The sequence below is a fragment of the Paroedura picta genome, chromosome 9 (assembly GCF_049243985.1).
Source record: "Paroedura picta isolate Pp20150507F chromosome 9, Ppicta_v3.0, whole genome shotgun sequence".
Lineage (NCBI taxonomy): Eukaryota > Metazoa > Chordata > Lepidosauria > Squamata > Gekkonidae > Paroedura > Paroedura picta.
This window is the reverse complement of record NC_135377.1, coordinates 24,076,424-24,087,515: the sequence shown is the minus strand read 5'-3', so window position 1 is coordinate 24,087,515 and position 11,092 is coordinate 24,076,424.

Below are 11,092 nucleotides of genomic sequence, written 5' to 3'. Positions count from 1 at the left end.
ATGCATTCTGAGTATTGTGATATGGACAAGACTCCACTGATCCCCGTGGTGATTCCTACCCATGCAGTTGGCTGCACCTGTGTAGGAACAGATTCTGTCCTTGATTTTTTATTTTACTTTTTGAAATCTAATTCTGAAAACTTTCAGATTTTGTCAGTTTGGGCAAAGATAACAAAATCTGGGCCACGGAAATAATATCTGCTGCTGCAAATTTTGTAAAATGTTGACACAGGAGACCGAAGTGCGCAGCAAACTTCTTGACAGAGATTTACTGAATGCTGTGCAACTAGAATCAGCCTCAAAAATAGCCACTGCTCTTTGTTCCAGCGCTGTGCTGGTGCTCCCAGAATGACCTGAAGACCCTTGAAGTACTAGATGTACTGCCACATCCACAAACATGCCTGAATTGTCACCCTGTTTTTCAAGGAGTGCAGATACATGGAGCCCAGCCTCTATGCTTATGCCAATAGATCTGTACTTCCGCACTTTTATATAGATTAAGAAATACCCTACTCTGTGAAGTCAGCAAATGACTGGACACGTACTGGGGTAAAGTTGCCAAGTCCCCCATGGGCTCCAGTTGGGGGTAAGTGGCCAGAGTTGCCAGAACCAGGTTGGGAACTTCCTAGAGATTTGGGTGTGGAGCCTGTGGGAGGACAATGCCCTAAAGCAAGGGTAATCAACCTGTGGTTCTCCAGATGTCCATGGACTACAATTCCCATGAGCCCCTGCCAGCATTTTCTGGCAGGGGCTCATGGGAATTGTAGTCCATGAACATCTGGAGGACCACAGGTTGACTACCCCTGCCCTAAAGCAGTTAATTAATCTTAAATATATTTTTTAAATTTGTTAAACATTTACCAGGTGATATGTTATATGGTCATGTTGAACCGCCCCGCCCAATGGCCAACAATGGTTCTGGAGGGGGTGGGAAGGAGAGGGGCCTCAGTGGGCATGCACATAGCTTTGCCTCCCAACTGTATTCTGGATTGTCACACCAATTCTGTGGTTTCTCAAAGCCTGAAGAATGCGGTAAAACAGTTGAGAAAGGCTGCTATAAAGGATCCATTCCACCCTTCACCCCCCACCACAAACTGATCTCTATAGTCTGGAATCCAGGAGGCCCCACCTGGAGCTTAGTGTTGCTATGTTGAGGAGATCTCATGACAGACAACTCAGTTATACACACTGAAGCACTCTTACTGTGTACTTTTGCAACAGATCAGAAACAACTCAGAATGGGCTTTTGCGCTGATTTATGGTCACTTGAGTTTTGCAGTGGTGTTCTTTTGCAATCAGCTTTATGGGTAATAGTTTCACGTAGTTCAAAAATGTATCAGATTTACTAACTAAACTGCAGGAGCTTCTTTTTTAAAATGAAAAGAATAGAACTTAATTTGTGGTTCAATGAGAAGTTCTCAGTTAGTCCTAGTTCTTTTGTGAACCAACTTTAGTTTAGTGAAAGATGAAGCTTCTGACAGGCTGACTGGATGTGCACAGGATTGTTTTTCCCATTCCTAAAGCCATGAGAGAAATAACAAATGCAGCGGGCGTTGGCAGTGCCATTTGCAAAGCATGAAGCAAGAGCTCTTTCATCTCCCCCTGAGAAGACTGGAAGAATTGGAAGAAAGACTCCACAAGCAACTGGGGCTGGTATGACTTAATGCAATTATCTCAAATGTCATTTGACAAAACTATACACTTTGCATAAGGGCGTCTACTATCTCTCAGTGAAAGGGAACAGGAACATTAATGCAAAGTTCGCAGTTTTTAGAAATAAAGTTTATACCTGCTTTCAACTGCGTATCATAGACATTTCCAAGAAGAGTTGTGTTAGGAATAATTCCAGAAGGGCAGCTGTGTTAGGCTGTTGTACCAAACTTAAGCAGAGTCCTGGATCCCCTTAAAGGTCAAAAGGTTTATATGGTTTCCCAAGTCTTGACTGTCTTCTGTTGTATTGATTGCTATTTCCTTTTTGGTTGATTGATTGAGCCAAGGAATGGAAAATCTGTACTGATCTCTCCTCCCCCCCAAAACATTTTTAGCATTAAAAACACAATATCTTAAAATTTTGAAAAGGCAGAATTTCAACAAATTTTAGTTTGTAGCAAAATTGTTCTTTTCCCCATAAAGCATAAATCATTTAAGTTATTATCTTTAAACCGCTCCACGGTATTAAATAAAAGGGTAAGGGCTAAGTGGGAGGAGAGTGGGCGGGCTCTGTCCGGGATAAAAACTCGGAGGAGCAAAGCGGCTCCTGATTCGCTCCTCAGAGTGGCACTCCAGGGCCAAGTGGCCAATTGGGAGGCACACGAAGTGCGCCTCCCCATTGGCTACTTGGCCCGTCTCCTGAACAGTAAGCCGCCGATTCTCCAGTCCTCCTGAGCTGCCAAGCTCGCAGGATCACCGCCGGGGAGGAGGCTCACCCCACCCCACTGGACTCAGGGAAAGGTACTTTTCCTACACCCAGCGACAGCCCTTCCCTGCCCACGGACCTTGCTGCTACCACCTCCCTGGCCACCGCCGCCCACTCCCTTTCGACCCCGAGCCCGAACGTCCGTCCCCGGCTGCCGCTGCACACACCCTTCCCACCCCGACCGTCCAAGCCTTCTCTGCCCGCTTGGCCGGCTCTCCCTGCCTGTCGCCGCCAGCGCCACCCACACGCCGCGAGTCCCACACGCCGCGCGTCCCGCCTGCCTGCCGCTACCATGACAGCAACAACTACGTATGTGCGGCCTCTGGCGTTACGTCCTGCTGCAGCCCGTGTCGCCCACCACTCATCGCTGGCCTGCTGACGACCACTGGAGCCCGCGGCCTACACCGCTGCTGACCCACTCCGCAGCCAGCGCCGTAACTAGCCCTCACCGGCCGCGCCCTACCATGTGTCTACCTGCTTCCATCCTGGCCTCCTTCCGGACGCTGTCGCCACGCCGTGCCGTGGACCCCCTGGCCTGCCCACGCCACTCGCGACCCCCGACGAGACCTGACGCCGCGCCCAGCGAGCCTGCCAACGGTGAGTCTTGCCCCGGACAAGGGGGGGAACAGACGGGCAGCCCGCAGCGCCAGCGCCCATGCCCAGCCGCCCGGAACCCCACGCTCCCGCTGCTAATGCCTGCTGTATTTACACCACAGCCCTGACCGTGGTTAGGCATGCCTCCCGGAGGGTGGGGACAACCAGCAGATTCATACCTACAGAGCAAAGAACCCTGCGAGGGGCATTAGAAGACAAGCAGTCCCTCAGATATGTGGAACCCAGACCGCAGATGGCCTTGATGGTAAGAACCAAAACCTTGAACCTGATGCAGAAGCCATTTGGCAACCAATGCAGCTGCCTCAGCATAGGCTGGACATGGGCCTTCCAAGATGACCTTGTGAGGACCCTAGCAGCTGCATTTTGCACCAACTGCAATTTCCAGGTCAGATACAAGAGAAGGCCCACGTCGAACAAGTTACAGAAGTCTAAACCGGAAGTGACCATTGCATAGATCACCATGGCCAAGTGTTCTGGGGACAGGTAGGACACTAGAAGCCTAATTTGGTGCAGATGGTAAAATGCTGCCCAGCCAACACCCCTCATCCTTTAACCCTAATAAAGCAACATGTAACACTGTTCACTAAACCTGGTAGTTTTTTTTTCCATCCAGTACTTACTGGGTCATCAAGGACCATTTACATCTATAGTCCACCTCAGGCATACCCATCTGAATTCATTGTCTGCCTCCAAACAACCCATTCCGTTATCATTTATGGGTCAAACATGTCAGCTTGCCTTAGGGACCATTTTGTTCCATAAAGTTTGGCATCATGCTCCATAGCGATGTGTGTGGGTTCTTGGACCCATACATCATACTCTCCAATCTGTTTCAGTCTTCTCTCTCTGAAATGCTGGTCATTTTGCTGCTGCCTTGGTGGACTTCATTCTTAGAGACAAGTCATTATAGACTTCCCTGAAATTGCTTTTCCCCCTCTCCCCCCCATTTCCTCTTAGCTAGTATTGTATGTATTTTCAGTGACTTCGTGTGCATGCTTTTTCCTTTATTTCTCTTTTAAGTAGAAAAGCATTTCTCTTAGAAAATCTGCTTGGTTTATTCCAAAATGTCTCTTAAGGGAAAAATCCCAGTAAACATTGGTGGAGAATCCCAGTTATCCCCTCCCACTTTGTCTCCTTTAAAGCTAATTAGCTTTAAAACTAATTGGGAGATCGCAACTTTGGGTAACGTATCTCAGAATACATCTCAGTATGGTTCCACTCCATCTGCATTCCATTGTTTTAACTGGGATGAACAAGTGTTGAGTCCAGGGCACCTTTGAGACCAACACAGTTTTATTCAAGGTATAAGCTTTTCTGTGCATTCATACCTCACCTGATACAGAGATATATCCATATCTGCTTGCACACAAAAACGAAATAAAACTTTGTTGGTCTTAAAGATACCACTGGACTCAAACTTTGTTCTGCTGCTTCAGATCAACACAGCTACTCAGCTGAATCTTTTTTTTTAATGTGATGGACATTCATATCTGTATACAAATGCACAACTACATCCCATTCTTGTACAATAAGTTATCCATCAAACCTGCCTGTGACTATAAGTGTCATACAACAGTTAAATGTAACTACAAATGAACTCTTCAATAGGCGTGGACCAGGATTCCAGCCTTCACTTTCCCTGGGCTATGCATGGCTTGGGCAGGTCAGGTGTTACCTTCTCTGAGCAATGTGTAGTTTGGCCGGGCAAAGCAGCAGCCTTGCCACCACTTTGCTGGCCAAGCCCAGCCAAGGGGAGTAGGCCACTGGCCCACTAGGAAAAGTCCCAGTGGCCATAATGGCCAGATTGACCCTGCTCTCCAAGATTTTCAAATGTCATAAAATTCCTGCATGTTTCTTCCAGCGATATCTTGCACCATTTCCCTCTCATTGTCCTGGGTTATATGAAGTTTCCCTTGACTGGTTCTGTACCAAAGGTATGAGTAATCTCCTTTCAGAGACCAGTTCCTAGTTATCAGTCTGCGGCTGTCCATTTTGTAGCTAGCAAGGGATGTCAAAGCTGGAGAACCTTGCTTATTGAGGAAGCAGGATGCTGTCTGTTGTGATCCAAGGAACAAAGAAGCCATTTACTTATAGACACCACTGGATGTCACTGTTGCTTTGCATACCTCTTGCAAAAACTAACAAACATTTCAGGGATAGAGAATAGCTTACTGAAGTAACTCCAATCACAGATCATATTCTAGTACTCACGTACTCTATGGCAGCATGTGCCCCTGATTTCATTGTTTATGATTGGACTTGCACGGTTTTAAATCCAATAGCCAACTTTTCCAGAAACGAAATGAAAGCCCATCAAGGCTCAATGTAATCCCTTATCTAATGCTGTGTGACCAGAAGATCAGTTTCTTCTCTTGTGTGCATGAAGTGCCATTAAATTGCAGCCGCTTTATGCCAATCCCAGCAAAGGGTTTTCAAGGCACGGAAGTAGCACAGGTGGTCTGCCATTGCCCTCCTCCGCAAACTCTTCCTTGGTGGCCTCCTTTCCAAATAGTGACCCTGCTGAGCTTCTGTGATCTGGCAGGATCGGGCTATACCATGCCTCCTCCCCTCCCTTCTTCTGTTAGACTTGAACAAATAATTTGTGGAGACTGGCATTCACATATTGTGTCTCCTTGTTTAATTTGTTAATGGAATGCTGTGTACATTTTGATACCATAACTCCACTTGCGTAAATAGCCAACACGCCATTGTTTTGTGGCTCAGTGGCCTATGCACAGAGCACAGGGTAACAGTGTGGACTGTTTGGTTAAGCATTTGAGATCTGCATGACAAGGGAGACGTCTGCAGCTCTTTGGTTTCAGTCTGTAGCTTTGTTTGCCAGCATGCTGGTAGTTTGGGAGTGTTGCACGTAGGGTTACCAGCTCTGTCTTTTTTCTCCCTTAATCTAATCTCCTTTAACAAGGATTAAGGGGGTAGAACAGGGGTAGTCAAATTTGACTTCAGCAATTTGGTCTGCATCTCCTCTTTCCCCTTAGAGCAGGGGTAGTCAACCTGCGGTCCTCCAGATGCTCATGGACTACAATTTCCATGAGCCCCTGCCAGCTTTTGCTGGCAGGGGCTCATGGGAATTGTAGTCCATGGACATCTGGAGGGCCGCAGTTTGACTACCCCTGGGAGCCTGGGATCTTCCATGGGAAGTATATGCTCTTCTACAGTGAGAGCCAGCTTGGGGTACAGGTTAAAGAGCAGCCTCTACTCTGGAGAAATGGGTTTGATTCCTCGCTCCTCCATGTGCAGCCAGCTGGGTGACCGTGGACGAGTCGCAGTTCCCTTAGAGCTGTTTTCACAGAGTGGTTCCCTTGGTCTCACCTCCCTCACCAGTTGTCTGTTGTGGGGAGAGGAAGGGAAAAGTATTTGTAACAACAGAAGTTGTTTCCTGGTCATGCTAGGAGGTGGGAACACTTCGGTTTTAAAATTCTAACAAACTAGGTGTTGTGTTTACTGTGTGGCAAATGGAGACGACTGGCTTATACTACTTCAGACTGTAAGTGGGGGCTGACGTGCTTCATTGTACAAAAAGATCCCTGTACTTAAAAGGCTGGCATACCACGGAGCAGTGTACGCTAAAACTCTTCTGACTCTGGAGGAATTTACAGGCAACTTCAATCATGTGAATTCCCCATGCAATCTGAAATGGTGCGCCCCAGATGGCAGGTTTCTGGTTTACCACCTCCAAAAGAATCAGAACTGATTTCACAAGTGCTGCATAAAACCTTTTACTCCTTGGAAGAAGGATGGGGTAAAGAAACCAGGCAGATCCTTCATCCTGCTGCTCATCCTTCTGCTCGTACCAGGTTTCTGAACCTGTTGATATTTATGCAGACAGGATTATTTGTGATCCCATTTCAATCTTCTTGTGCTGTATAATGCGTCTAGGACCTACATCTTGGAAAAGTGCTTTCAGACCATATGGGGATGCTGATCCAGTTTTGATTCAGCACAAGAAGGGTCATAACTTGAGCGGATGCTGGCAGAATGCAAAGAGAGCAGGGTAGGCTGCAAGAAAACAGAAGCACAACAGAATGGTTTTGCTTGATCAGGCTAAGGATGATCGAATAGAAAGCCAGCCTGGTGCCTCCGAGGAAGCCACTATTACACCTTGAAGGTGTCTAGTAAGAGTCCTAGAAGCATCTGATTTACTGGAGAAACCACAAAAGCCCCCATAAATGTATTTAATCATATGCAAGACTACTTTTTTTTTTTAATCAAAGGGATAACATCTAAGGGATGCTTTTATCTAACGGATTTCATACCGATTAACTACTTTTTGTACACATAGAAACTTTAGGAGACGAGTCATCTTCCTTGCAAGTAAACATGGCCGTTTTTCAGCACCCACCCCATACTCTCAGCCTCAGCAGCCTAACATGGCTATGATCCAACTCTTCCTCTTTGTTTCCCCTCTTCCCACATCCTAACTATGAGGATCTCAATGAAGCACACCTGATTTCCTCCTCCACCACTACTACTGACTCTGGGTCTCCCAGATCCCACCCACCCATTCCCATCCCTCCTACATTTCCCACAGAAGCAGTGGGGCTGAGTGGCTCCCTGTAGTGGCTTCATCGATCCCTGCTGAGCTGTAGTGGGAGGAGGCAGAAAGGGGAAAACACCATGCCTCTTCTTTCTCTGCCATTCCCCCCCCCCATATACACACTAGGGCCCATTCTGCACACACTAGATAATGCACTTTCAATGCACTTTAGAAGTAGATTTTCCTGTTCTGCACAGGAAAATCCAGCTACAAAAGGACATTGAAATTGCATTATCCAGTGTGTGCGGAATGGGCCCTACGTCAGCCTCATAAGTCCTTCCCCCTAGCAATTTCCTTTTTGTTTCTTGATAGTTTTCAGTGTCTTGACACACACTTCACTGCACATGCCCACTTGCCACTAGAGGAAATTAAAGAGTTGGGGTATTCCTTATTAGGAAGAAAAGGCGCAATATCCCCTGCGGGATTAGAGAGCCCGAGGCTGCAGGAAGATGCACTCCTTTCTATGAAAACTATATATTAGCATTTTAGTTGAAGAATTGTATTGTTATCTGAATCCTGATGCCTTTCATCTTGAGCATGCAAAGTACCAGGGACTTCCGTGAACGATAGGCAGCCTCCCAACACACAGCACAGTTGCAAGGTGGTGCAGCTTCGAGGGACTGCCTAGAAGACAGATGTCAGAAAGACTGAGGCCCAAAGACAACAGGCCTGAATTGTTACTTGTTGATTGTTTCAAACAGGATGCCTTTTGAGGTAGGTTTATAGTTGTTTTCATAAATGCAGGGGTCACAAGGTGAGAATCACACTGTCATAGACGTGAACTCTCTGTTCTTTAATAAAAGGAAAATATTTATTTTATATTGCTGCTTAAATTGCATAGGTTACAGCTACCCCCCCCCCCCTAACAGTAGCCTGCTGCCTTCCCTCTCTCAAACAAGTTACTTGCAGGCTGAATAAGAGCCCTGTATGGACACCCCTGCCATAGACTCTGTCCCCTAAAGCTGCAATTTTCCATTTTCTGCAGGGGAACTGATTTCTGAAGTGGAGATCAATAGTAACTCAAGGAGAATTCCAGGACCAGCCTGGAGATTTGCAACCCTAGATGGCTATGTAATAAGGTGACCAGATTGTCCCACTTTTGGAGGGACATCTGGGGGTACCTGGCAAATTGTACTTATGTTGAAATTAAAAATATATATATTACAATACTATTTTTGCGTTCTATGCGTTCTATGAAACTTTTTGTTGCTCCATATAGATCAAATTTTTAATCAAGACCCCCCCACCCCCGGTCAATGGTGTCCCACTTTACCAATATTAAAATCCGGTCATCTTACTATGTGAGGTTTACTTTGTCAGAACACCTACTTCCCAGTATTAGAACTGATTAACAAGGTGGTGAGTTCAGATTTCAGGATAAAATGACAGTAAAATTCCCAGCAAGATTTAAGGATAAGCTCTTTGTTGTACTCAAGACTGAATTGCGAAACAAAGATTGAATTTGTTGTGGCTATTCATTATTTCCATATATTACAGTAACTATAGCTGCGTTATCAACAGAGATCAAATCTCTTTCTTTTTCTCTTTGTAACAAAGGGAGTTTGGGCCCATGGTGAGAATTTGTATACATTCATTTCTCTAGTAATTCAATATGCAGAACCTGTAAACTAACCCGAAATACAGGTTTTCCTGAGGGATAATTTAATCTGAAAGCCTGGTATTAATTTTTCCACCCTAATAGATCTACTCAGACATATATGACACCTGACTCTGATTGAAATCATTAGTCTACTACAAGGAAACAGTTTCACATTTGGAAATTCTTCAGCCAGCCTGGGTCTCTACCTAGTGAGGACCTCCTCTTCCTTACTCTCAGGTAGGTAGTAACAGAGCTTGTAAGACTGTTCTCCCACCTGCCACCTAGGCTAGAGTCATACCCAAGCCACAAAATTTGGGTGTCCAAAAGGAAAGGACAGATCTTTGTTTTGAGAATAGGAAAAGACATGACGACTCACAGAGGGTGGGAAAATTAAAAGATTTTTTTTCAACCCTTGGACATGAAACTGAAGCTTCCTTGGCTTTCTTCACCTTGTTCTCTCAGAAATGCATAGGTCATTCTCCATCTTACTGGAAGTCATGCTACTCTGGATCCAAACTTGAGCACATGTTGCTAAACAAAGGGGGGAAATCCCAAACACTGAGAATCCAATTAACAGACGATTTCTGCATTCTTGCCTGAGAATAGACAGGTTGTCCTAATTTAACTCTTGTGGCGCAGGGTGGTAAGGCACCCAACATGCTGTCTGAAGCTCTGCCCATGAGGCTGAGAGTTCAATCCCAGCAGCCGGCTCAAGGTTGACTCAGCCTTCCATCCTTCTGAGGTCGGTAAAATGAGCCCCCAGCTTGCTGGGGGGTAAACGGTAATGACTGGGGAAGGCACTGGCAAACCGCCCCGTATTGAGTCTGCCATGAAAACTCTAGAGGGCGTCACCCCATGTCTTGGTCTTTGCCTGGATATGATGTCAGCATGTGCCTAGTATCATTTCTATTATTATTATTATTATTATTATTATTATTATTATTTGATTTATTTCCCTCTACTCCCAACTGGCTTGTGGCGGGTAACAGTAGTCTTAAAATCCCCCATTAAAACTCCCACTAAAAGACTATAAAAATACCCAACACGGTGGAAAATGCCACTCTCCCCTACCCATACAAGGGCATTATGGCAGGGGTAGTCAACCTGTGGTCCACCAGATGTTCATGGACTACAATTCCCATGAGCCCCTGCCAGCAAACGCTGGCAGGGGCTCATGGGAATTGTAGTCCATGAACATCTGGAGGACCGCAGGTAGACTACCCCTACATTAGGGGATGGAGGTTAATGGTGTATACTTCAGACCCCGGGGGGGGGGCATGTTCTTCCTTGCCAGTCCCAGCCTCAACCATAGACCTGGCAGAAGAGCTCTGTTTTACAGGCCCTGCGGAATGCTGACAGCTCCCACAGGGCCCGTAGCTCACCCTGGAGCTCATTCCACCAGGTAGGGGCCAGGACAGAGGAAGCCCTGGCCCTGGTTGAGGCTAGGCGTGCTTCTCTGGGGCCTTTCCCTGTCCCTGAAGCTCCTGGGGGTGCCCGGGTTCTGCCTGGCTTCCCTGTGGCCTCTTCAGATTCAGAAGACGTCACTATGATCCCACTAGCCTCTTTATCTCCGCCTTGCACTGTATGGCGTCTGTTGTGTATGCACTAAATGACTTTGAAGCTCGGTGGAATTGCTCACACAGTGAACAAAATGTCCTATGTTACATATGAAGAACAATGAGCCATTAGTGAGAAGGTTTTTTGGGTTAGTTAATATAGCAATAAAACACTAGATCGTTGCTCAAGCATTTTGTTTTTAAAGGGAGTGTCAAAGAGGTTCTAAAAAAAACTTTTTACAAACTGCCTTAAGTTACAGGAGCCTGTTGCCTCCCAAATCCACAAAGCAAGGTCACCAAAAGATAAGGCTGGCCACTTTGACCTTAGGAGAACCCTGATTGGAGCTGTG